Source organism: Streptopelia decaocto, assembly GCF_964273445.1.
Source record: "Streptopelia decaocto genome assembly, chromosome: 2".
Lineage (NCBI taxonomy): Eukaryota > Metazoa > Chordata > Aves > Columbiformes > Columbidae > Streptopelia > Streptopelia decaocto.
This window is the reverse complement of record NC_138655.1, coordinates 111,281,790-111,307,794: the sequence shown is the minus strand read 5'-3', so window position 1 is coordinate 111,307,794 and position 26,005 is coordinate 111,281,790. Positions and strand designations below refer to the sequence as shown.

The 26,005-nt window shown below is 53.2% G+C and overlaps 1 long non-coding RNA gene across 2 annotated transcripts in view; it reads left to right on the top strand.

Annotated features, from left to right (window-relative positions):
* Positions 1 to 26,005, top strand: part of LOC309437034 — a 50,581-nt gene that overhangs the window by 2,795 nt on the left and 21,781 nt on the right. The window contains exons 1-4 of one of the 2 annotated variants that reach the window (XR_014183474.1): positions 5,594 to 5,840; positions 6,924 to 7,142; positions 15,100 to 15,318; positions 23,231 to 23,449. This is a non-coding gene — a long non-coding RNA (uncharacterized lncRNA). Of the gene's footprint in view, positions 1 to 5,593; positions 5,841 to 6,923; positions 7,143 to 15,099; positions 15,319 to 23,230; positions 23,450 to 26,005 lie in introns of those variants that run through there. The other variant, XR_014183473.1, reaches the window with a different exon arrangement.

Below are 26,005 nucleotides of genomic sequence, written 5' to 3'. Positions count from 1 at the left end.
GATGATTTGAAGTTGGATGGTTGGTTGGTTATTTTAGGTTGTTTCTTTTCACTAGGCAGTTTAGGTGGGTTGGTGGGTGTCTGTGTTTTCAGGTAAGTTGGTTTAGGCAGGTTTGGTTTGCATGGTTGAGGTTGCTTGAAGGGTTTCTGTTGAGGTTGGTTCAGGTGGTTTGGTTTAGGTTGGTTTAGTTACTTTTTGGTAGGTTGTTCTAGGCAGTGTTATTTTCATGGCGTGTTTTGAAGATGGGTTCCTTCAGGTTGGGGTGGTTTAGATTGGTTGTTGAGGGTGCTTTAGGTGCTTTGGTGAGACTGACATTGTGTTTTGTTGGTTTTAGGTTGTGTCTGGATGATTTGGATGTGACTGCAGTCTCGCTGGGACACGTGTCCCCCCACTAATCACTAGGCTGGCTTGGGCTGTTTCTGCTGTCTCAGCAGATGTCCCCTTCCTCCTTCCCTGCTCCCCGTGTTTCCCTGCCTTGCTCAAAGAGGACGACCTTCCCCGCTAGAGGCAAACCATTGCTAGGTCAAGGGGATACGGTAGCTGCGCTGTGCTTGAGAACCTGCAAACAAGCTCAGGGTCCATTAGTAGGAGAACCTGGGGTAGTCAAGCTTCCAAGACTGCAGACACATCCAAGTGAGACACTGCATGGGGTAGGGTGGCTGGTGGTTGGAGTTTGGTTGTTGAGGTTTTTTAGGGTGTTTTAGCTTCGTTGTTGAAGTTGAGTTGATTTAGATGGGTTTTTAGCCTGGTGATTGTAGGCTGGTTTCAGTGGTTCTATTTAGCTTTGGATTGTTTGCTTTAGGTCATTTTGGTCAGGTTATGTCATTTGGTTTCATATTTTTGAGGTTTGTTTAGATGGGTTGTTTTAGGTAGTTTTGTCCTTTATGAGATTGTTTTGAGGTTGTTTGAGATTGTTTAATGGTTGTTTTAGGTTAAGATTGATTGGTTTCGGTTTGTTTAGCTTGTTTGGTTACAGGTTGCTTAAGGTTGGCTGAGAAATGCCGGTTTATGTAGTTTTAGCTTGTTTTAGGTAGGATTTTTTAGATCATTTGGTTTGGGTAGGTTTGTTTTAGGGTGTTTAGGTTGGTTTCTTTTGTTTGGTTTAGGTTGGTTTAGGTAATTTGTTGTAGATTGTTTAAGGTTCTGCTTAGGTTGTTGGTGGCTGATTGAAGTTTTTTAAGGCAGACTGGTCTAGGTTGTTGAAGGTTGGTTTAGGTGAGTTGTTCTATGCTGGTTTAGGCAGACTGTTCTAACTAAGTTTAGGGCCACCTCGTGGAGCAGCAGGCACCCAGCCCAAATGGCCCAAAGAAGCCGTGGCAAGGGGCCGTGCTCAACGCTGCAGAGGAAGGCAAAAAACCCCCGGAGACGCTTGCTGTCTCACCTGGGGGAAAAAAAAGCCTTCCTCCCCCCAGCTGCAGGGCACGAGAGGCCATCTTCCTGGTGCTTGAGCAGCAGGCAGGACCCGAGCCAAAAGGGCCCAGAGGAGCTCTGCAGAGTGGTCATGCTCCATGCTGCAGAGGAAGGCAAAAAACCCCCGGGGACCAGGGCCAATCTGCCCCGGGGGAAAAAATTCCTTCCTGACCCCAGTGCTGGCGATCGGCTGTTCCCTGAGCATGGGAGCCAGACCTGGCTCCTTGTCCCACAGGCTGCTCACGCCTCCCAGGACCTGCCCAAGCCCTATCGTGTCCTCCCTTGAGCTGGAGCCATCTCCTGGACTTCCGAGAGTGCCCAAATGCCTCTGAGCTGATGGACCTTGGGGGCAAGACTCCTTCCCGTGCCTGGTGGGACACCAGTGGGTGTTCCAAAGCACAGAAGAAATTCCCTTGGTCTCTCCACTGCTATCCAGCTCAAAAGGATTTCCATCCATGAGCTGAGCTTGGAAGGTGGCCCTGCCAGCAGATCACCTTGCAGTGGAGAACCTCCAGCAGCCTCATGCAAGGTCTTCCTCCCTCAGCCCCTGCCCTGTGATTCCACCAGCTCCTCAAGTGCTTCCTCTGGGATGTGCTGGGGCTGCCCCCGGGCCAGCTCTGGCGGTGGACACGGGACCTGGCTGGTCCTTTTGATCCTGCTCGGGGCATTGTGAGTGCTGCATTGCCGGGTGCTGGCATTGTGACACGGGGGTGACAGAGCCAGGCGTGTGCAGCCCCGCCCACCCCAACTCTGCCCAGCACCCTTGGGAGGAAGCCTTTGGGGTGCTGGCCCCAAATCAGTCCCTGTCGTCTACAAGACAGGGGAGTAATCAACCTAACCGTGTCCCTTTTTTGCCAAAACACAGTGTGGATTTGTTGCCAGTCCAGCCTTACTTCCAGTACTTCTTCCTACAGCCCTGTTACGGAGTCCCAAGCTCCATTCAATAGAGTCTGGTTAGGCACTGGCAAAAACAGTGTTAGTCCTGTACCATGTCTGAATAAAAATTTGTCCCACACCATTTTCCCCTTGTAAAAGAAAGGAAAACTAATATCCAAAAAATCCCCAAACGTATTAAAATGACCGGCCATACATCAGTAAAAAGAAATCAATAATTCCATAAAGAACACTGATAGTCGACAGAAAACGAAGGGACAATCCACCGGGTGCTGATCCAGTGCTCTTTCCCGTGCTGTACTCTTTGCATGTATTTCATTAGTGGCTTCGTGGTTGTTCCTGTCGCCTGCCGGCGCTGACTGGCACAGTCACTGTCACTGCCCCCGCTGGCACTTCATCCCCCCCTGCTGCAGGATGACACACCAGCCCTGCAGCTCCGCAGGGAGTCAAGCCCAGCGTGGCATGTCCCTGCCCTGGTCACGGCGAAGGGCTCCTGTGCCCAGCCCAGCAGGGCAGCGGCATCAGGTGGTTGCAAAGGTTGCATTTCACTCCAGGAGCCGAAAGCCGAGTTGTTGGGAGTGCCCTGGGAACTCGGCTCCTTTGAGAGCCCAGCCTGCAGCCCCGGGACAGCAGCAGCTGTCCCTCCTCTGAGAGGTGGGGGCGTTTCTGGAGGGAGCGTCACCCTCCGAGGCAGAGGACAGAGCTTAGGAAGGCTCGGTTCTTCTGGACTGTGACCCGCCACAGAACGTGCAATGGCTGTAGAAGTGGAAATACCGATTTTCTTGAGTGCTGTAGTGTTAAGAATGCAAAACGTGTTTGAAGAGACAGTGCTTTTCTGGCTCCAAGCCAATTCTATGGATGTTCAAGCGTTTCCAGAAATCCTTCTTGCAACAACCTTCTTGTGAGTTAATGAGAAAATAGGGTGGGAGAAAAATCAGCACATAAACCAGCTGTGACACACAGCACTGAAAAGTCTCCACCGGACACTCCACGCACAAGGAAAAAGCCCCATGGAAGGGTGGGCTGGCACAGCGGGGCCACCGGGCTGTCGGCAGCGGTTGTAGCGGCGGCAGCTCCAGGAGGCTGCCCGGCTGGAGAAGAAGGGACAGGGGCGGGAAGAGTTTTCCCTCCAACTCTCTCTCGGGAGCAGCCAAACCGCGCGACTCCCGCTCGTTCCCGCCTTTGCCCGAACACGGGGCGGGGCCGAGGAGCGACGGCTCTGCCATCCGCTCGTCGGGGCTGCTGGGTCGGTCTTTGCGGGAGGCGGTAGCGATTGGTCGGGTCTGTGTCCAGCATGGCGGCCAAGGCGAGCAGCAGCCCCTCTCAGCTGCTGCTGCTGCTGCTGCCGCTCGGGAACCGGCGCCGCGACGCTTCCGCGCTGTCCCGGTGCCCGGGCGGGGCTGCGCTGGGGTCCGTCTTGTGCCCGGCGGGCGGGCGGGGACGGCGAGGCCGCTTGTGGGCACGCGTGGGTGGCGCGGCCGGCGCCGCCGCTTGGCGGGCAGCTGGAGCGGGGGCAGCGGGTGTGCCCGCCGGGTCCGGCGGTGTCGGCCGGTACGGGAAAATCCCGTAGAAGATGGTTCAGACTTGTGAGTATTATTTCTGCTTGTTGTTGCTGTTTAATCTTTTGTTTGCTGAGGGAAAACTTGCTGTAAGATCTGTGAGCAAAACGTGGTTTTGAATATTTGCCAGCTGAGTAGTTTCTCCCTTGGACTTCATCTCTAGGGGGTGATGGGTTCAGGGCAGCCGTGCCCTTCTCCCCCCTCCCGCCTCCCCCCCGTCCACCCCCCCTCCCGCCTCTCCCCGCCTCCCCCTCCCGTCTCCAAAACACTTTCAAGGACACAAAACACACGGGATACAAGTGTTTATTTTCATTTTATTTTAGCTTCTGGAAGGGTGGTTAGTTGGTTGCACTGCTTTAACGTTGGTTAGGTTAGTTCTACGTGGGTTTAGGGAGGCTGTTCTAGCTAAGTTTAGGGCCACCTCGTGGAGCAGCAGGCACCCAGCCCAAATGGCCCCAAGAAGCCGTGGCAAGGGGCCGTGCTCAGTGCTGCAGAGGAAGGCAAAAAACCCCCGGAGACGCTTGCTGTCCCACATGGGGGGAAAAAAAGCCTTCCTCCCCCCAGCTGCAGGGCACGAGAGGCCATCTTCCTGGTGCTTGAGCAGCAGGCAGGACCCGAGCCAAAAGGGCCCAGAGGAGCTCTGCAAAGTGGTCATGCTCCATGCTGCAGAGGAAGGCAAAAAACCCCCGGGGACCAGGGCCAATCTGCCCCGGGGGAAAATTCCTTCCTGACCCCAGTGCTGGCGATCGGCTGTTCCCTGAGCATGTGAGCCAGACCTGGCTCCTTGTCCCACAGGCTGCTCACGCCTCCCAGGACCTGCCCAAGCCCTCCCCTCTCCTACCCTCCCCTCTCCTACCCTCCCCTCTCCTACCCTCCCCTCTCCTACCCTCCCCTCTCCTACCTTGAGCTGGAGCCGTCTCCCGGCCTTGGGCAAGTGCCCAAAGGCCTCCAGCGCTGTCCTCGGGTCGGTGGTGCTGTCCCCCGCTGTCTGGTGGCTCCTAGGGTGTCCCCCGGCGCTCTGGGGCTGCCGAGCAGAAGATGGCAGCGAGTCTCCTCGCCTCTTCCCCAGGCCCCAGGGCAGAGGAGATGCCCCGGCATGAGGGCCGGGGGTGCGGGCTGGGAAGCCGGGCTCACCTGTGGCTCCAGAGCGGCTGCTGGTCCGGCCCATCCCCGGAGGGGGCTAGTGGCGGCTGCGGGGGCGGCGCCGCTTGCGGCCAGGCGCCTGTTTGGGGGCTCTGGGAGAGCCCCCGGCCGTCCTGCGGCGCTTCGGGCACCACGGCGCCGCAGGCAGTCCGGCCGTGCTGCTGGAAGGCCCCTGCAGCCCCGCCTGAGGCGGATCCACCTCCATCGCCTCCTCCTCCTCCTGCCGAGGCGGATCCACCTCCATGGGCTCCGCCTCTTCCCGGGGTGGGTCAACCTCCATTGGCTCCTCCTGCCTGTGGGCGGTGTTGCTGCTCCGCACAGGCAGCCGCCGTTGTTTGGGCGGCGGAGCCATGCCGGGGGGTGCCTGAGCCTTCTCTTGCTTTTTCGAGTCGATCCGCGCTGTCTTCTCGGGGTCTTCTCCGCTAGCGATGTCGCGGCTGGCACAGCTGGGCTCCAACTGCCATCACAGGGGCTCGTGGCGGCCCCAACGGACGCTGCGGTGGCCGGCATGGCGGCCCCAGGGCCACGAGGCCCCATTGCGGGGCCGTTTTGCTCTGCAGTCCTGTCAGTGCTTAGGTTTGGTTTGCCTCTGGTGGAACTGACTCCTTGGCCTTTTGTCTTAAGGAGAGAGCAACAGCTGCAGATCTTTGGACAATATGTTTTACCAGCACGACAAACCTGGGAGTTGTATTGCAGAATTCTACTCTGCTAAGGGATTCTGATATTTCTTTAGCGCCATAGTGTTAAGAATGCAAAACGTGTGTGAAGAGACAGTGCTTTTTTGGCTCCAAGCCACTTCTATGGATGTTCAAGCATAGAAGATGTTACGGACTTGTGAGTATTATTTCTGCTTGTTGTTGCTGTTTAATCTTTTGTTTGCTGAGGGAAAACTTGCTGTAAGATCTGTGAGCAAAACGTGTTTGTGTTTTTGGAATATTTGCCAGCTGAGTGGGGTCTCCCTTGGACTTCATCTCTAGGGGGTGATGGGTTCAGGGCAGCCGTGCCATAGAGTAGCAGTTGCAGGATTGATACTTGTCGTCGGGTTCCTAAGCGGTAGCCTTTATTTTGTGTGGGTTGTGTGTTGAACTGCTCAGTAGTTAGTTTGGTTTGACATTTCCTGAAGGTCTAGGCAAAGATTAAAAAAACGAGTGGACTTAAAGAGAAGTATGTATTATTTTGTCATGCCACGTTGCTATTTGAAACCTGTGTTGGTTATTGGTGATATTCAAGAAATTGCCGAGACTTAGAGGGCAAATCTTGATGTGCTGAGCAGAAGAGTGAAATGGATCTGTTTGGTTGCCAGGTAGCTTTCTTGACCCATGTGGCCAGTTTATCAAGATTACACGGCACGCCTGAGAGAGTGAGAAAGATCCCCTCCCTCCTTCAATAATTACCATGACGCTAATGGGATGAAACACTCTTATGGATCAGCCTGGATGTCAGTCCAGCTCTGTCCCATCTCTGCCCCCCTTCCTCGATACGTCACACCTAGGGGCAGAGCAGTCAGAATGTCCTTGGCTCTCAGACCGGAGCAATTAAAAACATTAGCTCTGTGCTGGGCTGTTACCTTGTGTTCTCAAACTAATTTCAAATAATGACTGTGTGAGCTGTAAAAAGAAAGGTATCTAACTCCATGAAGAAAATGAGTTCACTTTCAGTCAAACCCGCACAATTTCAGGTATGGAGCCCTCAGGGCTCTGTCAGGGCTTTCTTTTCTCTTCTGCCTTCTCTTCCCTTCCCCCCTGCCCTTCCCCTTTCCCTCTCCCTTCCTTCACTCTTCCCTCAAAACCACTTTCCAGGACACAAAACGCAATGGATACAAGTGTTTCTAATTTTTTTTTTTTTTAAATTTACTTCATTTTATGTTTTTTCATGTTCTGTTATTCCATGTCATTTCCGTTTCTCACTCTTTTTCAGAGCCAATGCTCACAATCCTGAACACAAGCCCACGTGTAGCCGGGAGCAGGCTGATGCATTCTTCAGGATAGCTTGAAAAAACAGCCCTTGCAGGCTGGCAAAGGCAAGCCCCAGAGCTGCAGAGAGCAGCAGCAGGAATAGAGGCCAAGCTTTGCCTGGTTCCTGAAGAGGGAGAACCTTGAGAATGAGGCGCGGGACTGACCATGCACCAAAGAAGAGGTATGTGGTACTGTGGGATCTTTTCCAAAGCATCCCACGTAGCGATGACAAGCAGATGTTTTGCCTTGCGCACCTTGTTTGGCTGCTGTGCTTCTTGGGCAGGGTGCACGAGAAGCGCTCTGGTCCCTGCCAGGCGCTGGTGTTACCGGCAGGGAGAGGTGCCGAGTGGCAGCTGCGAATCCTTCCTGTTGCTGACAGGACACCAGTGGCTGCTCCAAAGCACTGGGTCCCCAGGCAACATCTCTGCATGCTGTTTCCTACATCTGCCTTCTTTGTGTGTAACTTGTTTGGGTTTTGCCTGTTTCTTTCTACCTTCTTTGGTGTTCTGTTTTTGTTGTTGATGTTGTTTCTATTGTTGTTTTGGTTTTGTTGGGTTTTTCTAAGTTGGTTTCATTTGGTTGGTTTAGGTCAGTTTCTCTGAGTTGGTGTTGGTAGGCTTTTTGAGACTGGTTGTTTGACACCGTGTGACGTTGTTGGTAGGTTGTGTGTTTGTAGGTCACTGAAGGCTGGTTGTTTTAGGTTAAGGTTTGTTCAGTTTGGTTTCGGTTGGCGGTCTTAGATTGCTTGTTTCAGGTTTGATGGTTTAGCTTGGTTTTGGATGGCTAGATTAGGTGGGTTGGTTTAGGTTGTGTGATGTGATTTACTTACCACTGATCTATGTTGTTTAGCTTCGGAGGTTTCTTTTTCTTGGTTTTGCTGGGTTCTTTGGTTGGTGCTGTTTTCTGCCGATTCTTTAGCCCTGGTTGTGTTAGTTTGGTTTAGGTTTCTGGTTTTAGTAGCTTGGTTCCGTTTGTTGCGGTCGTTTGAGGTTGGTTTGAGGCAGGTTCTTTGAGGGTGGTTGTGAGAGGCTGGTTGTTGAAGGCTGGCTGGTGGGTTCAGGTTGCTTGATGTAGGTGATTTTTGGTTGAAGGTGTCTTCCGTTGGTGGTTGTAGGTGGCGTATCTGAAGCTGTTTTCGTTGAGGCCGTTTTCAGGAGTTTGGTTGAGGTTTGTTTAGATGATTTGAAGTTGGATGGTTGGTTGGTTATTTTAGGTTGTTTCTTTTCACTAGGCAGTTTAGGTGGGTTGGTGGGTGTCTGTGTTTTCAGGTAAGTTGGTTTAGGCAGGTTTGGTTTGCATGGTTGAGGTTGCTTGAAGGGTTTCTGTTGAGGTTGGTTCAGGTGGTTTGGTTTAGGTTGGTTTAGTTACTTTTTGGTAGGTTGTTCTAGGCAGTGTTATTTTCATGGCGTGTTTTGAAGATGGGTTCCTTCAGGTTGGGGTGGTTTAGATTGGTTGTTGAGGGTGCTTTAGGTGCTTTGGTGAGATTGACATTGTGTTTTGTTGGTTTTAGGTTGTGTCTGGATGATTTGGATGTGACTGCAGTCTCGCTGGGACACGTGTCCCCCCACTAATCACTAGGCTGGCTTGGGCTGTTTCTGCTGTCTCAGCAGATGTCCCCTTCCTCCTTCCCTGCTCCCCGTGTTTCCCTGCCTTGCTCAAAGAGGACGACCTTCCCCGCTAGAGGCGAACCATTGCTAGGTCAAGGGGATACGGTAGCTGCGCTGTGCTTGAGAACCTGCAAACAAGCTCAGGGTCCATTAGTAGGAGAACCTGGGGTAGTCAAGCTTCCAAGACTGCAGACACATCCAAGTGAGACACTGCATGGGGTAGGGTGGCTGGTGGTTGGAGTTTGGTTGTTGAGGTTTTTTAGGGTGTTTTAGCTTCGTTGTTGAAGTTGAGTTGATTTAGATGGGTTTTTAGCCTGGTGATTGTAGGCTGGTTTCAGTGGTTCTATTTAGCTTTGGATTGTTTGCTTTAGGTCATTTTGGTCAGGTTATGTCATTTGGTTTCATATTTTTGAGGTTTGTTTAGATGGGTTGTTTTAGGTAGTTTTGTCCTTTATGAGATTGTTTTGAGGTTGTTTGAGATTGTTTAATGGTTGTTTTAGGTTAAGATTGATTGGTTTCGGTGTGTTTAGCTTGTTTGGTTACAGGTTGCTTAAGGTTGGCTGAGAAATGCCGGTTTATGTAGTTTTAGCTTGTTTTAGGTAGGATTTTTTAGATCATTTGGTTTGGGTAGGTTTGTTTTAGGGTGTTTAGGTTGGTTTCTTTTGTTTGGTTTAGGTTGGTTTAGGTAATTTGTTGTAGATTGTTTAAGGTTCTGCTTAGGTTGTTGGTGGCTGATTGAAGTTTTTTAAGGCAGACTGGTCTAGGTTGTTGAAGGTTGGTTTAGGTGAGTTGTTCTATGCTGGTTTAGGCAGACTGTTCTAACTAAGTTTAGGGCCACCTCGTGGAGCAGCAGGCACCCAGCCCAAATGGCCCAAAGAAGCCGTGGCAAGGGGCCGTGCTCAACGCTGCAGAGGAAGGCAAAAAACCCCCGGAGACGCTTGCTGTCTCACCTGGGGGAAAAAAAAGCCTTCCTCCCCCCAGCTGCAGGGCACGAGAGGCCATCTTCCTGGTGCTTGAGCAGCAGGCAGGACCCGAGCCAAAAGGGCCCAGAGGAGCTCTGCAGAGTGGTCATGCTCCATGCTGCAGAGGAAGGCAAAAAACCCCCGGGGACCAGGGCCAATCTGCCCCGGGGGAAAAAATTCCTTCCTGACCCCAGTGCTGGCGATCGGCTGTTCCCTGAGCATGGGAGCCAGACCTGGCTCCTTGTCCCACAGGCTGCTCACGCCTCCCAGGACCTGCCCAAGCCCTATCGTGTCCTCCCTTGAGCTGGAGCCATCTCCTGGACTTCCGAGAGTGCCCAAATGCCTCTGAGCTGATGGACCTTGGGGGCAAGACTCCTTCCCGTGCCTGGTGGGACACCAGTGGGTGTTCCAAAGCACAGAAGAAATTCCCTTGGTCTCTCCACTGCTATCCAGCTCAAAAGGATTTCCATCCATGAGCTGAGCTTGGAAGGTGGCCCTGCCAGCAGATCACCTTGCAGTGGAGAACCTCCAGCAGCCTCATGCAAGGTCTTCCTCCCTCAGCCCCTGCCCTGTGATTCCACCAGCTCCTCAAGTGCTTCCTCTGGGATGTGCTGGGGCTGCCCCCGGGCCAGCTCTGGCGGTGGACACGGGACCTGGCTGGTCCTTTTGATCCTGCTCGGGGCATTGTGAGTGCTGCATTGCCGGGTGCTGGCATTGTGACACGGGGGTGACAGAGCCAGGCGTGTGCAGCCCCGCCCACCCCAACTCTGCCCAGCACCCTTGGGAGGAAGCCTTTGGGGTGCTGGCCCCAAATCAGTCCCTGTCGTCTACAAGACAGGGGAGTAATCAACCTAACCGTGTCCCTTTTTTGCCAAAACACAGTGTGGATTTGTTGCCAGTCCAGCCTTACTTCCAGTACTTCTTCCTACAGCCCTGTTACGGAGTCCCAAGCTCCATTCAATAGAGTCTGGTTAGGCACTGGCAAAAACAGTGTTAGTCCTGTACCATGTCTGAATAAAAATTTGTCCCACACCATTTTCCCCTTGTAAAAGAAAGGAAAACTAATATCCAAAAAATCCCCAAACGTATTAAAATGACCGGCCATACATCAGTAAAAAGAAATCAATAATTCCATAAAGAACACTGATAGTCGACAGAAAACGAAGGGACAATCCACCGGGTGCTGATCCAGTGCTCTTTCCCGTGCTGTACTCTTTGCATGTATTTCATTAGTGGCTTCGTGGTTGTTCCTGTCGCCTGCCGGCGCTGACTGGCACAGTCACTGTCACTGCCCCCGCTGGCACTTCATCCCCCCCTGCTGCAGGATGACACACCAGCCCTGCAGCTCCGCAGGGAGTCAAGCCCAGCGTGGCATGTCCCTGCCCTGGTCACGGCGAAGGGCTCCTGTGCCCAGCCCAGCAGGGCAGCGGCATCAGGTGGTTGCAAAGGTTGCATTTCACTCCAGGAGCCGAAAGCCGAGTTGTTGGGAGTGCCCTGGGAACTCGGCTCGTTTGAGAGCCCAGCCTGCAGCCCCGGGACAGCAGCAGCTGTCCCTCCTCTGAGAGGTGGGGGCGTTTCTGGAGGGAGCGTCACCCTCCGAGGCAGAGGACAGAGCTTAGGAAGGCTCGGTTCTTCTGGACTGTGACCCGCCACAGAACGTGCAATGGCTGTAGAAGTGGAAATACCGATTTTCTTGAGTGCTGTAGTGTTAAGAATGCAAAACGTGTTTGAAGAGACAGTGCTTTTCTGGCTCCAAGCCAATTCTATGGATGTTCAAGCGTTTCCAGAAATCCTTCTTGCAACAACCTTCTTGTGAGTTAATGAGAAAATAGGGTGGGAGAAAAATCAGCACATAAAACAGCTGTGACACACAGCACTGAAAAGTCTCCACCGGACACTCCACGCACAAGGAAAAAGCCCCATGGAAGGGTGGGCTGGCACAGCGGGGCCACCGGGCTGTCGGCAGCGGTTGTAGCGGCGGCAGCTCCAGGAGGCTGCCCGGCTGGAGAAGAAGGGACAGGGGCGGGAAGAGTTTTCCCTCCAACTCTCTCTCGGGAGCAGCCAAACCGCGCGACTCCCGCTCGTTCCCGCCTTTGCCCGAACACGGGGCGGGGCCGAGGAGCGACGGCTCTGCCATCCGCTCGTCGGGGCTGCTGGGTCGGTCTTTGCGGGAGGCGGTAGCGATTGGTCGGGTCTGTGTCCAGCATGGCGGCCAAGGCGAGCAGCAGCCCCTCTCAGCTGCTGCTGCTGCCGCTCGGTAACCGGCGCCGCGACGCTTCCGCGCTGTCCCGGTGCCCGGGCGGGGCTGCGCTGGGGTCCGTCTTGTGCCCGGCGGGCGGGCGGGGACGGCGAGGCCGCTTGTGGGCACGCGTGGGTGGCGCGGCCGGCGCCGCCGCTTGGCGGGCAGCTGGAGCGGGGGCAGCGGGTGTGCCCGCCGGGTCCGGCGGTGTCGGCCGGTACGGGAAAATCCCGTAGAAGATGGTTCAGACTTGTGAGTATTATTTCTGCTTGTTGTTGCTGTTTAATCTTTTGTTTGCTGAGGGAAAACTTGCTGTAAGATCTGTGAGCAAAACGTGGTTTTGAATATTTGCCAGCTGAGTAGTTTCTCCCTTGGACTTCATCTCTAGGGGGTGATGGGTTCAGGGCAGCCGTGCCCTTCTCCCCCCTCCCGCCTCCCCCCCGTCCACCCCCCCTCCCGCCTCTCCCCGCCTCCCCCTCCCGTCTCCAAAACACTTTCAAGGACACAAAACACACGGGATACAAGTGTTTATTTTCATTTTATTTTAGCTTCTGGAAGGGTGGTTAGTTGGTTGCACTGCTTTAACGTTGGTTAGGTTAGTTCTACGTGGGTTTAGGGAGGCTGTTCTAGCTAAGTTTAGGGCCACCTCGTGGAGCAGCAGGCACCCAGCCCAAATGGCCCCAAGAAGCCGTGGCAAGGGGCCGTGCTCAGTGCTGCAGAGGAAGGCAAAAAACCCCCGGAGACGCTTGCTGTCCCACATGGGGGGAAAAAAAGCCTTCCTCCCCCCAGCTGCAGGGCACGAGAGGCCATCTTCCTGGTGCTTGAGCAGCAGGCAGGACCCGAGCCAAAAGGGCCCAGAGGAGCTCTGCAAAGTGGTCATGCTCCATGCTGCAGAGGAAGGCAAAAAACCCCCGGGGACCAGGGCCAATCTGCCCCGGGGGAAAATTCCTTCCTGACCCCAGTGCTGGCGATCGGCTGTTCCCTGAGCATGTGAGCCAGACCTGGCTCCTTGTCCCACAGGCTGCTCACGCCTCCCAGGACCTGCCCAAGCCCTCCCCTATCCTACCCTCCCCTATCCTACCCTCCCCTCTCCTACCCTCCCCTCTCCTACCCTCCCCTCTCCTACCCTCCCCTCTCCTACCCTCCCCTCTCCTACCCTCCCCTCTCCTACCTTGAGCTGGAGCCGTCTCCCGGCCTTGGGCAAGTGCCCAAAGGCCTCCAGCGCTGTCCTCGGGTCGGTGGTGCTGTCCCCCGGTGTCTGGTGGCTCCTAGGGTGTCCCCCGGCGCTCTGGGGCTGCCGAGCAGAAGATGGCAGCGAGTCTCCTCGCCTCTTCCCCAGGCCCCAGGGCAGAGGAGATGCCCCGGCATGAGGGCCGGGGGTGCGGGCTGGGAAGCCGGGCTCACCTGTGGCTCCAGAGCGGCTGCTGGTCCGGCCCATCCCCGGAGGGGGCTAGTGGCGGCTGCGGGGGCGGCGCCGCTTGCGGCCAGGCGCCTGTTTGGGGGCTCTGGGAGAGCCCCCGGCCGTCCTGCGGCGCTTCGGGCACCACGGCGCCGCAGGCAGTCCGGCCGTGCTGCTGGAAGGCCCCTGCAGCCCCGCCTGAGGCGGATCCACCTCCATCGCCTCCTCCTCCTCCTGCCGAGGCGGATCCACCTCCATGGGCTCCGCCTCTTCCCGGGGTGGGTCAACCTCCATTGGCTCCTCCTGCCTGTGGGCGGTGTTGCTGCTCCGCACAGGCAGCCGCCGTTGTTTGGGCGGCGGAGCCATGCCGGGGGGTGCCTGAGCCTTCTCTTGCTTTTTCGAGTCGATCCGCGCTGTCTTCTCGGGGTCTTCTCCGCTAGCGATGTCGCGGCTGGCACAGCTGGGCTCCAACTGCCATCACAGGGGCTCGTGGCGGCCCCAACGGACGCTGCGGTGGCCGGCATGGCGGCCCCAGGGCCACGAGGCCCCATTGCGGGGCCGTTTTGCTCTGCAGTCCTGTCAGTGCTTAGGTTTGGTTTGCCTCTGGTGGAACTGACTCCTTGGCCTTTTGTCTTAAGGAGAGAGCAACAGCTGCAGATCTTTGGACAATATGTTTTACCAGCACGACAAACCTGGGAGTTGTATTGCAGAATTCTACTCTGCTAAGGGATTCTGATATTTCTTTAGCGCCATAGTGTTAAGAATGCAAAACGTGTGTGAAGAGACAGTGCTTTTTTGGCTCCAAGCCACTTCTATGGATGTTCAAGCATAGAAGATGTTACGGACTTGTGAGTATTATTTCTGCTTGTTGTTGCTGTTTAATCTTTTGTTTGCTGAGGGAAAACTTGCTGTAAGATCTGTGAGCAAAACGTGTTTGTGTTTTTGGAATATTTGCCAGCTGAGTGGGGTCTCCCTTGGACTTCATCTCTAGGGGGTGATGGGTTCAGGGCAGCCGTGCCATAGAGTAGCAGTTGCAGGATTGATACTTGTCGTCGGGTTCCTAAGCGGTAGCCTTTATTTTGTGTGGGTTGTGTGTTGAACTGCTCAGTAGTTAGTTTGGTTTGACATTTCCTGAAGGTCTAGGCAAAGATTAAAAAAACGAGTGGACTTAAAGAGAAGTATGTATTATTTTGTCATGCCACGTTGCTATTTGAAACCTGTGTTGGTTATTGGTGATATTCAAGAAATTGCCGAGACTTAGAGGGCAAATCTTGATGTGCTGAGCAGAAGAGTGAAATGGATCTGTTTGGTTGCCAGGTAGCTTTCTTGACCCATGTGGCCAGTTTATCAAGATTACACGGCACGCCTGAGAGAGTGAGAAAGATCCCCTCCCTCCTTCAATAATTACCATGACGCTAATGGGATGAAACACTCTTATGGATCAGCCTGGATGTCAGTCCAGCTCTGTCCCATCTCTGCCCCCCTTCCTCGATACGTCACACCTAGGGGCAGAGCAGTCAGAATGTCCTTGGCTCTCAGACCGGAGCAATTAAAAACATTAGCTCTGTGCTGGGCTGTTACCTTGTGTTCTCAAACTAATTTCAAATAATGACTGTGTGAGCTGTAAAAAGAAAGGTATCTAACTCCATGAAGAAAATGAGTTCACTTTCACTCAAACCCGCACAATTTCAGGTATGGAGCCCTCAGGGCTCTGTCAGGGCTTTCTTTTCTCTTCTGCCTTCTCTTCCCTTCCCCCCTGCCCTTCCCCTTTCCCTCTCCCTTCCTTCACTCTTCCCTCAAAACCACTTTCCAGGACACAAAACGCAATGGATACAAGTGTTTCTAATTTTTTTTTTTTTTAAATTTACTTCATTTTATGTTTTTTCATGTTCTGTTATTCCATGTCATTTCCGTTTCTCACTCTTTTTCAGAGCCAATGCTCACAATCCTGAACACAAGCCCACGTGTAGCCGGGAGCAGGCTGATGCATTCTTCAGGATAGCTTGAAAAAACAGCCCTTGCAGGCTGGCAAAGGCAAGCCCCAGAGCTGCAGAGAGCAGCAGCAGGAATAGAGGCCAAGCTTTGCCTGGTTCCTGAAGAGGGAGAACCTTGAGAATGAGGCGCGGGACTGACCATGCACCAAAGAAGAGGTATGTGGTACTGTGGGATCTTTTCCAAAGCATCCCACGTAGCGATGACAAGCAGATGTTTTGCCTTGCGCACCTTGTTTGGCTGCTGTGCTTCTTGGGCAGGGTGCACGAGAAGCGCTCTGGTCCCTGCCAGGCGCTGGTGTTACCGGCAGGGAGAGGTGCCGAGTGGCAGCTGCGAATCCTTCCTGTTGCTGACAGGACACCAGTGGCTGCTCCAAAGCACTGGGTCCCCAGGCAACATCTCTGCATGCTGTTTCCTACATCTGCCTTCTTTGTGTGTAACTTGTTTGGGTTTTGCCTGTTTCTTTCTACCTTCTTTGGTGTTCTGTTTTTGTTGTTGATGTTGTTTCTATTGTTGTTTTGGTTTTGTTGGGTTTTTCTAAGTTGGTTTCATTTGGTTGGTTTAGGTCAGTTTCTCTGAGTTGGTGTTGGTAGGCTTTTTGAGACTGGTTGTTTGACACCGTGTGACGTTGTTGGTAGGTTGTGTGTTTGTAGGTCACTGAAGGCTGGTTGTTTTAGGTTAAGGTTTGTTCAGTTTGGTTTCGGTTGGCGGTCTTAGATTGCTTGTTTCAGGTTTGATGGTTTAGCTTGGTTTTGGATGGCTAGATTAGGTGGGTTGGTTTAGGTTGTGTGATGTGATTTACTTACCACTGATCTATGTTGTTTAGCTTCGGAGGTTTCTTTTTCTTGGTTTTGCTGGGTTCTTTGGTTGGTGCTGTTTTCTGCCGATTCTTTAGCCCTGGTTGTGTTAGTTTGGTTTAGGTTTCTGGTTTTAGTAGCTTGGTTCCGTTTGTTGCGGTCGTTTGAGGTTGGTTTGAGGCAGGTTCTTTGAGGGTGGTTGTGAGAGGCTGGTTGTTGAAGGCTGGCTGGTGGGTTCAGGTTGCTTGATGTAGGTGATTTTTGGTTGAAGGTGTCTTCCGTTGGTGGTTGTAGGTGGCGTATCTGAAGCTGTTTTCGTTGAGGCCGTTTTCAGGAGTTTGGTTGAGGTTTGTTTAGATGATTTGAAGTTGGATGGTTGGTTGGTTATTTTAGGTTGTTTCTTTTCACTAGGCAGTTTAGGTGGGTTGGTGGGTGTCTGTGTTTTCAGGTAAGTTGGTTTAGGCAGGTTTGGTTTGCATGGTTGAGGTTGCTTGAAGGGTTTCTGTTGAGGTTGGTTCAGGTGGTTTGGTTTAGGTTGGTTTAGTTACTTTTTGGTAGGTTGTTCTAGGCAGTGTTATTTTCATGGCGTGTTTTGAAGATGGGTTCCTTCAGGTTGGGGTGGTTTAGATTGGTTGTTGAGGGTGCTTTAGGTGCTTTGGTGAGATTGACATTGTGTTTTGTTGGTTTTAGGTTGTGTCTGGATGATTTGGATGTGACTGCAGTCTCGCTGGGACACGTGTCCCCCCACTAATCACTAGGCTGGCTTGGGCTGTTTCTGCTGTCTCAGCAGATGTCCCCTTCCTCCTTCCCTGCTCCCCGTGTTTCCCTGCCTTGCTCAAAGAGGACGACCTTCCCCGCTAGAGGCGAACCATTGCTAGGTCAAGGGGATACGGTAGCTGCGCTGTGCTTGAGAACCTGCAAACAAGCTCAGGGTCCATTAGTAGGAGAACCTGGGGTAGTCAAGCTTCCAAGACTGCAGACACATCCAAGTGAGACACTGCATGGGGTAGGGTGGCTGGTGGTTGGAGTTTGGTTGTTGAGGTTTTTTAGGGTGTTTTAGCTTCGTTGTTGAAGTTGAGTTGATTTAGATGGGTTTTTAGCCTGGTGATTGTAGGCTGGTTTCAGTGGTTCTATTTAGCTTTGGATTGTTTGCTTTAGGTCATTTTGGTCAGGTTATGTCATTTGGTTTCATATTTTTGAGGTTTGTTTAGATGGGTTGTTTTAGGTAGTTTTGTCCTTTATGAGATTGTTTTGAGGTTGTTTGAGATTGTTTAATGGTTGTTTTAGGTTAAGATTGATTGGTTTCGGTTTGTTTAGCTTGTTTGGTTACAGGTTGCTTAAGGTTGGCTGAGAAATGCCGGTTTATGTAGTTTTAGCTTGTTTTAGGTAGGATTTTTTAGATCATTTGGTTTGGGTAGGTTTGTTTTAGGGTGTTTAGGTTGGTTTCTTTTGTTTGGTTTAGGTTGGTTTAGGTAATTTGTTGTAGATTGTTTAAGGTTCTGCTTAGGTTGTTGGTGGCTGATTGAAGTTTTTTAAGGCAGACTGGTCTAGGTTGTTGAAGGTTGGTTTAGGTGAGTTGTTCTATGCTGGTTTAGGCAGACTGTTCTAACTAAGTTTAGGGCCACCTCGTGGAGCAGCAGGCACCCAGCCCAAATGGCCCAAAGAAGCCGTGGCAAGGGGCCGTGCTCAACGCTGCAGAGGAAGGCAAAAAACCCCCGGAGACGCTTGCTGTCTCACCTGGGGGAAAAAAAAGCCTTCCTCCCCCCAGCTGCAGGGCACGAGAGGCCATCTTCCTGGTGCTTGAGCAGCAGGCAGGACCCGAGCCAAAAGGGCCCAGAGGAGCTCTGCAGAGTGGTCATGCTCCATGCTGCAGAGGAAGGCAAAAAACCCCCGGGGACCAGGGCCAATCTGCCCCGGGGGAAAAAATTCCTTCCTGACCCCAGTGCTGGCGATCGGCTGTTCCCTGAGCATGGGAGCCAGACCTGGCTCCTTGTCCCACAGGCTGCTCACGCCTCCCAGGACCTGCCCAAGCCCTATCGTGTCCTCCCTTGAGCTGGAGCCATCTCCTGGACTTCCGAGAGTGCCCAAATGCCTCTGAGCTGATGGACCTTGGGGGCAAGACTCCTTCCCGTGCCTGGTGGGACACCAGTGGGTGTTCCAAAGCACAGAAGAAATTCCCTTGGTCTCTCCACTGCTATCCAGCTCAAAAGGATTTCCATCCATGAGCTGAGCTTGGAAGGTGGCCCTGCCAGCAGATCACCTTGCAGTGGAGAACCTCCAGCAGCCTCATGCAAGGTCTTCCTCCCTCAGCCCCTGCCCTGTGATTCCACCAGCTCCTCAAGTGCTTCCTCTGGGATGTGCTGGGGCTGCCCCCGGGCCAGCTCTGGCGGTGGACACGGGACCTGGCTGGTCCTTTTGATCCTGCTCGGGGCATTGTGAGTGCTGCATTGCCGGGTGCTGGCATTGTGACACGGGGGTGACAGAGCCAGGCGTGTGCAGCCCCGCCCACCCCAACTCTGCCCAGCACCCTTGGGAGGAAGCCTTTGGGGTGCTGGCCCCAAATCAGTCCCTGTCGTCTACAAGACAGGGGAGTAATCAACCTAACCGTGTCCCTTTTTTGCCAAAACACAGTGTGGATTTGTTGCCAGTCCAGCCTTACTTCCAGTACTTCTTCCTACAGCCCTGTTACGGAGTCCCAAGCTCCATTCAATAGAGTCTGGTTAGGCACTGGCAAAAACAGTGTTAGTCCTGTACCATGTCTGAATAAAAATTTGTCCCACACCATTTTCCCCTTGTAAAAGAAAGGAAAACTAATATCCAAAAAATCCCCAAACGTATTAAAATGACCGGCCATACATCAGTAAAAAGAAATCAATAATTCCATAAAGAACACTGATAGTCGACAGAAAACGAAGGGACAATCCACCGGGTGCTGATCCAGTGCTCTTTCCCGTGCTGTACTCTTTGCATGTATTTCATTAGTGGCTTCGTGGTTGTTCCTGTCGCCTGCCGGCGCTGACTGGCACAGTCACTGTCACTGCCCCCGCTGGCACTTCATCCCCCCCTGCTGCAGGATGACACACCAGCCCTGCAGCTCCGCAGGGAGTCAAGCCCAGCGTGGCATGTCCCTGCCCTGGTCACGGCGAAGGGCTCCTGTGCCCAGCCCAGCAGGGCAGCGGCATCAGGTGGTTGCAAAGGTTGCATTTCACTCCAGGAGCCGAAAGCCGAGTTGTTGGGAGTGCCCTGGGAACTCGGCTCCTTTGAGAGCCCAGCCTGCAGCCCCGGGACAGCAGCAGCTGTCCCTCCTCTGAGAGGTGGGGGCGTTTCTGGAGGGAGCGTCACCCTCCGAGGCAGAGGACAGAGCTTAGGAAGGCTCGGTTCTTCTGGACTGTGACCCGCCACAGAACGTGCAATGGCTGTAGAAGTGGAAATACCGATTTTCTTGAGTGCTGTAGTGTTAAGAATGCAAAACGTGTTTGAAGAGACAGTGCTTTTCTGGCTCCAAGCCAATTCTATGGATGTTCAAGCGTTTCCAGAAATCCTTCTTGCAACAACCTTCTTGTGAGTTAATGAGAAAATAGGGTGGGAGAAAAATCAGCACATAAAACAGCTGTGACACACAGCACTGAAAAGTCTCCACCGGACACTCCACGCACAAGGAAAAAGCCCCATGGAAGGGTGGGCTGGCACAGCGGGGCCACCGGGCTGTCGGCAGCGGTTGTAGCGGCGGCAGCTCCAGGAGGCTGCCCGGCCGGAGAAGAAGGGACAGGGGCGGGAAGAGTTTTCCCTCCAAGTCTCTCTCGGGAGCAGCCAAACCGCGCGACTCCCGCTCGTTCCCGCCTTTGCCCGAACACGGGGCGGGGCCGAGGAGCGACGGCTCTGCCATCCGCTCGTCGGGGCTGCTGGGTCGGTCTTTGCGGGAGGCGGTAGCGATTGGTCGGGTCTGTGTCCAGCATGGCGGCCAAGGCGAGCAGCAGCCCCTCTCAGCTGCTGCTGCTGCCGCTCGGTAACCGGCGCCGCGACGCTTCCGCGCTGTCCCGGTGCCCGGGCGGGGCTGCGCTGGGGTCCGTCTTGTGCCCGGCGGGCGGGCGGGGACGGCGAGGCCGCTTGTGGGCACGCGTGGGTGGCGCGGCCGGCGCCGCCGCTTGGCGGGCAGCTGGAGCGGGGGCAGCGGGTGTGCCCGCCGGGTCCGGCGGTGTCGGCCGGTACGGGAAAATCCCGTAGAAGATGGTTCAGACTTGTGAGTATTATTTCTGCTTGTTGTTGCTGTTTAATCTTTTGTTTGCTGAGGGAAAACTTGCTGTAAGATCTGTGAGCAAAACGTGGTTTTGAATATTTGCCAGCTGAGTAGTTTCTCCCTTGGACTTCATCTCTAGGGGGTGATGGGTTCAGGGCAGCCGTGCCCTTCTCCCCCCTCCCGCCTCCCCCCCGTCCACCCCCCCTCCCGCCTCTCCCCGCCTCCCCCTCCCGTCTCCAAAACACTTTCAAGGACACAAAACACACGGGATACAAGTGTTTATTTTCATTTTATTTTAGCTTCTGGAAGGGTGGTTAGTTGGTTGCACTGCTTTAACGTTGGTTAGGTTAGTTCTACGTGGGTTTAGGGAGGCTGTTCTAGCTAAGTTTAGGGCCACCTCGTGGAGCAGCAGGCACCCAGCCCAAATGGCCCCAAGAAGCCGTGGCAAGGGGCCGTGCTCAGTGCTGCAGAGGAAGGCAAAAAACCCCCGGAGACGCTTGCTGTCCCACATGGGGGGAAAAAAAGCCTTCCTCCCCCCAGCTGCAGGGCACGAGAGGCCATCTTCCTGGTGCTTGAGCAGCAGGCAGGACCCGAGCCAAAAGGGCCCAGAGGAGCTCTGCAAAGTGGTCATGCTCCATGCTGCAGAGGAAGGCAAAAAACCCCCGGGGACCAGGGCCAATCTGCCCCGGGGGAAAATTCCTTCCTGACCCCAGTGCTGGCGATCGGCTGTTCCCTGAGCATGTGAGCCAGACCTGGCTCCTTGTCCCACAGGCTGCTCACGCCTCCCAGGACCTGCCCAAGCCCTCCCCTCTCCTACCCTCCCCTCTCCTACCCTCCCCTCTCCTACCCTCCCCTCTCCTACCCTCCCCTCTCCTACCTTGAGCTGGAGCCGTCTCCCGGCCTTGGGCAAGTGCCCAAAGGCCTCCAGCGCTGTCCTCGGGTCGGTGGTGCTGTCCCCCGCTGTCTGGTGGCTCCTAGGGTGTCCCCCGGCGCTCTGGGGCTGCCGAGCAGAAGATGGCAGCGAGTCTCCTCGCCTCTTCCCCAGGCCCCAGGGCAGAGGAGATGCCCCGGCATGAGGGCCGGGGGTGCGGGCTGGGAAGCCGGGCTCACCTGTGGCTCCAGAGCGGCTGCTGGTCCGGCCCATCCCCGGAGGGGGCTAGTGGCGGCTGCGGGGGCGGCGCCGCTTGCGGCCAGGCGCCTGTTTGGGGGCTCTGGGAGAGCCCCCGGCCGTCCTGCGGCGCTTCGGGCACCACGGCGCCGCAGGCAGTCCGGCCGTGCTGCTGGAAGGCCCCTGCAGCCCCGCCTGAGGCGGATCCACCTCCATCGCCTCCTCCTCCTCCTGCCGAGGCGGATCCACCTCCATGGGCTCCGCCTCTTCCCGGGGTGGGTCAACCTCCATTGGCTCCTCCTGCCTGTGGGCGGTGTTGCTGCTCCGCACAGGCAGCCGCCGTTGTTTGGGCGGCGGAGCCATGCCGGGGGGTGCCTGAGCCTTCTCTTGCTTTTTCGAGTCGATCCGCGCTGTCTTCTCGGGGTCTTCTCCGCTAGCGATGTCGCGGCTGGCACAGCTGGGCTCCAACTGCCATCACAGGGGCTCGTGGCGGCCCCAACGGACGCTGCGGTGGCCGGCATGGCGGCCCCAGGGCCACGAGGCCCCATTGCGGGGCCGTTTTGCTCTGCAGTCCTGTCAGTGCTTAGGTTTGGTTTGCCTCTGGTGGAACTGACTCCTTGGCCTTTTGTCTTAAGGAGAGAGCAACAGCTGCAGATCTTTGGACAATATGTTTTACCAGCACGACAAACCTGGGAGTTGTATTGCAGAATTCTACTCTGCTAAGGGATTCTGATATTTCTTTAGCGCCATAGTGTTAAGAATGCAAAACGTGTGTGAAGAGACAGTGCTTTTTTGGCTCCAAGCCACTTCTATGGATGTTCAAGCATAGAAGATGTTACGGACTTGTGAGTATTATTTCTGCTTGTTGTTGCTGTTTAATCTTTTGTTTGCTGAGGGAAAACTTGCTGTAAGATCTGTGAGCAAAACGTGTTTGTGTTTTTGGAATATTTGCCAGCTGAGTGGGGTCTCCCTTGGACTTCATCTCTAGGGGGTGATGGGTTCAGGGCAGCCGTGCCATAGAGTAGCAGTTGCAGGATTGATACTTGTCGTCGGGTTCCTAAGCGGTAGCCTTTATTTTGTGTGGGTTGTGTGTTGAACTGCTCAGTAGTTAGTTTGGTTTGACATTTCCTGAAGGTCTAGGCAAAGATTAAAAAAACGAGTGGACTTAAAGAGAAGTATGTATTATTTTGTCATGCCACGTTGCTATTTGAAACCTGTGTTGGTTATTGGTGATATTCAAGAAATTGCCGAGACTTAGAGGGCAAATCTTGATGTGCTGAGCAGAAGAGTGAAATGGATCTGTTTGGTTGCCAGGTAGCTTTCTTGACCCATGTGGCCAGTTTATCAAGATTACACGGCACGCCTGAGAGAGTGAGAAAGATCCCCTCCCTCCTTCAATAATTACCATGACGCTAATGGGATGAAACACTCTTATGGATCAGCCTGGATGTCAGTCCAGCTCTGTCCCATCTCTGCCCCCCTTCCTCGATACGTCACACCTAGGGGCAGAGCAGTCAGAATGTCCTTGGCTCTCAGACCGGAGCAATTAAAAACATTAGCTCTGTGCTGGGCTGTTACCTTGTGTTCTCAAACTAATTTCAAATAATGACTGTGTGAGCTGTAAAAAGAAAGGTATCTAACTCCATGAAGAAAATGAGTTCACTTTCACTCAAACCCGCACAATTTCAGGTATGGAGCCCTCAGGGCTCTGTCAGGGCTTTCTTTTCTCTTCTGCCTTCTCTTCCCTTCCCCCCTGCCCTTCCCCTTTCCCTCTCCCTTCCTTCACTCTTCCCTCAAAACCACTTTCCAGGACACAAAACGCAATGGATACAAGTGTTTCTAATTTTTTTTTTTTTTAAATTTACTTCATTTTATGTTTTTTCATGTTCTGTTATTCCATGTCATTTCCGTTTCTCACTCTTTTTCAGAGCCAATGCTCACAATCCTGAACACAAGCCCACGTGTAGCCGGGAGCAGGCTGATGCATTCTTCAGGATAGCTTGAAAAAACAGCCCTTGCAGGCTGGCAAAGGCAAGCCCCAGAGCTGCAGAGAGCAGCAGCAGGAATAGAGGCCAAGCTTTGCCTGGTTCCTGAAGAGGGAGAACCTTGAGAATGAGGCGCGGGACTGACCATGCACCAAAGAAGAGGTATGTGGTACTGTGGGATCTTTTCCAAAGCATCCCACGTAGCGATGACAAGCAGATGTTTTGCCTTGCGCACCTTGTTTGGCTGCTGTGCTTCTTGGGCAGGGTGCACGAGAAGCGCTCTGGTCCCTGCCAGGCGCTGGTGTTACCGGCAGGGAGAGGTGCCGAGTGGCAGCTGCGAATCCTTCCTGTTGCTGACAGGACACCAGTGGCTGCTCCAAAGCACTGGGTCCCCAGGCAACATCTCTGCATGCTGTTTCCTACATCTGCCTTCTTTGTGTGTAACTTGTTTGGGTTTTGCCTGTTTCTTTCTACCTTCTTTGGTGTTCTGTTTTTGTTGTTGATGTTGTTTCTATTGTTGTTTTGGTTTTGTTGGGTTTTTCTAAGTTGGTTTCATTTGGTTGGTTTAGGTCAGTTTCTCTGAGTTGGTGTTGGTAGGCTTTTTGAGACTGGTTGTTTGACACCGTGTGACGTTGTTGGTAGGTTGTGTGTTTGTAGGTCACTGAAGGCTGGTTGTTTTAGGTTAAGGTTTGTTCAGTTTGGTTTCGGTTGGCGGTCTTAGATTGCTTGTTTCAGGTTTGATGGTTTAGCTTGGTTTTGGATGGCTAGATTAGGTGGGTTGGTTTAGGTTGTGTGATGTGATTTACTTACCACTGATCTATGTTGTTTAGCTTCGGAGGTTTCTTTTTCTTGGTTTTGCTGGGTTCTTTGGTTGGTGCTGTTTTCTGCCGATTCTTTAGCCCTGGTTGTGTTAGTTTGGTTTAGGTTTCTGGTTTTAGTAGCTTGGTTCCGTTTGTTGCGGTCGTTTGAGGTTGGTTTGAGGCAGGTTCTTTGAGGGTGGTTGTGAGAGGCTGGTTGTTGAAGGCTGGCTGGTGGGTTCAGGTTGCTTGATGTAGGTGATTTTTGGTTGAAGGTGTCTTCCGTTGGTGGTTGTAGGTGGCGTATCTGAAGCTGTTTTCGTTGAGGCCGTTTTCAGGAGTTTGGTTGAGGTTTGTTTAGATGATTTGAAGTTGGATGGTTGGTTGGTTATTTTAGGTTGTTTCTTTTCACTAGGCAGTTTAGGTGGGTTGGTGGGTGTCTGTGTTTTCAGGTAAGTTGGTTTAGGCAGGTTTGGTTTGCATGGTTGAGGTTGCTTGAAGGGTTTCTGTTGAGGTTGGTTCAGGTGGTTTGGTTTAGGTTGGTTTAGTTACTTTTTGGTAGGTTGTTCTAGGCAGTGTTATTTTCATGGCGTGTTTTGAAGATGGGTTCCTTCAGGTTGGGGTGGTTTAGATTGGTTGTTGAGGGTGCTTTAGGTGCTTTGGTGAGATTGACATTGTGTTTTGTTGGTTTTAGGTTGTGTCTGGATGATTTGGATGTGACTGCAGTCTCGCTGGGACACGTGTCCCCCCACTAATCACTAGGCTGGCTTGGGCTGTTTCTGCTGTCTCAGCAGATGTCCCCTTCCTCCTTCCCTGCTCCCCGTGTTTCCCTGCCTTGCTCAAAGAGGACGACCTTCCCCGCTAGAGGCGAACCATTGCTAGGTCAAGGGGATACGGTAGCTGCGCTGTGCTTGAGAACCTGCAAACAAGCTCAGGGTCCATTAGTAGGAGAACCTGGGGTAGTCAAGCTTCCAAGACTGCAGACACATCCAAGTGAGACACTGCATGGGGTAGGGTGGCTGGTGGTTGGAGTTTGGTTGTTGAGGTTTTTTAGGGTGTTTTAGCTTCGTTGTTGAAGTTGAGTTGATTTAGATGGGTTTTTAGCCTGGTGATTGTAGGCTGGTTTCAGTGGTTCTATTTAGCTTTGGATTGTTTGCTTTAGGTCATTTTGGTCAGGTTATGTCATTTGGTTTCATATTTTTGAGGTTTGTTTAGATGGGTTGTTTTAGGTAGTTTTGTCCTTTATGAGATTGTTTTGAGGTTGTTTGAGATTGTTTAATGGTTGTTTTAGGTTAAGATTGATTGGTTTCGGTTTGTTTAGCTTGTTTGGTTACAGGTTGCTTAAGGTTGGCTGAGAAATGCCGGTTTATGTAGTTTTAGCTTGTTTTAGGTAGGATTTTTTAGATCATTTGGTTTGGGTAGGTTTGTTTTAGGGTGTTTAGGTTGGTTTCTTTTGTTTGGTTTAGGTTGGTTTAGGTAATTTGTTGTAGATTGTTTAAGGTTCTGCTTAGGTTGTTGGTGGCTGATTGAAGTTTTTTAAGGCAGACTGGTCTAGGTTGTTTAAGGTTGGTTTAGGTGAGTTGTTCTATGCTGGTTTAGGCAGACTGTTCTAACTAAGTTTAGGGCCACCTCGTGGAGCAGCAGGCACCCAGCCCAAATGGCCCAAAGAAGCCGTGGCAAGGGGCCGTGCTCAACGCTGCAGAGGAAGGCAAAAAACCCCCGGAGACGCTTGCTGTCTCACCTGGGGGAAAAAAAAGCCTTCCTCCCCCCAGCTGCAGGGCACGAGAGGCCATCTTCCTGGTGCTTGAGCAGCAGGCAGGACCCGAGCCAAAAGGGCCCAGAGGAGCTCTGCAGAGTGGTCATGCTCCATGCTGCAGAGGAAGGCAAAAAACCCCCGGGGACCAGGGCCAATCTGCCCCGG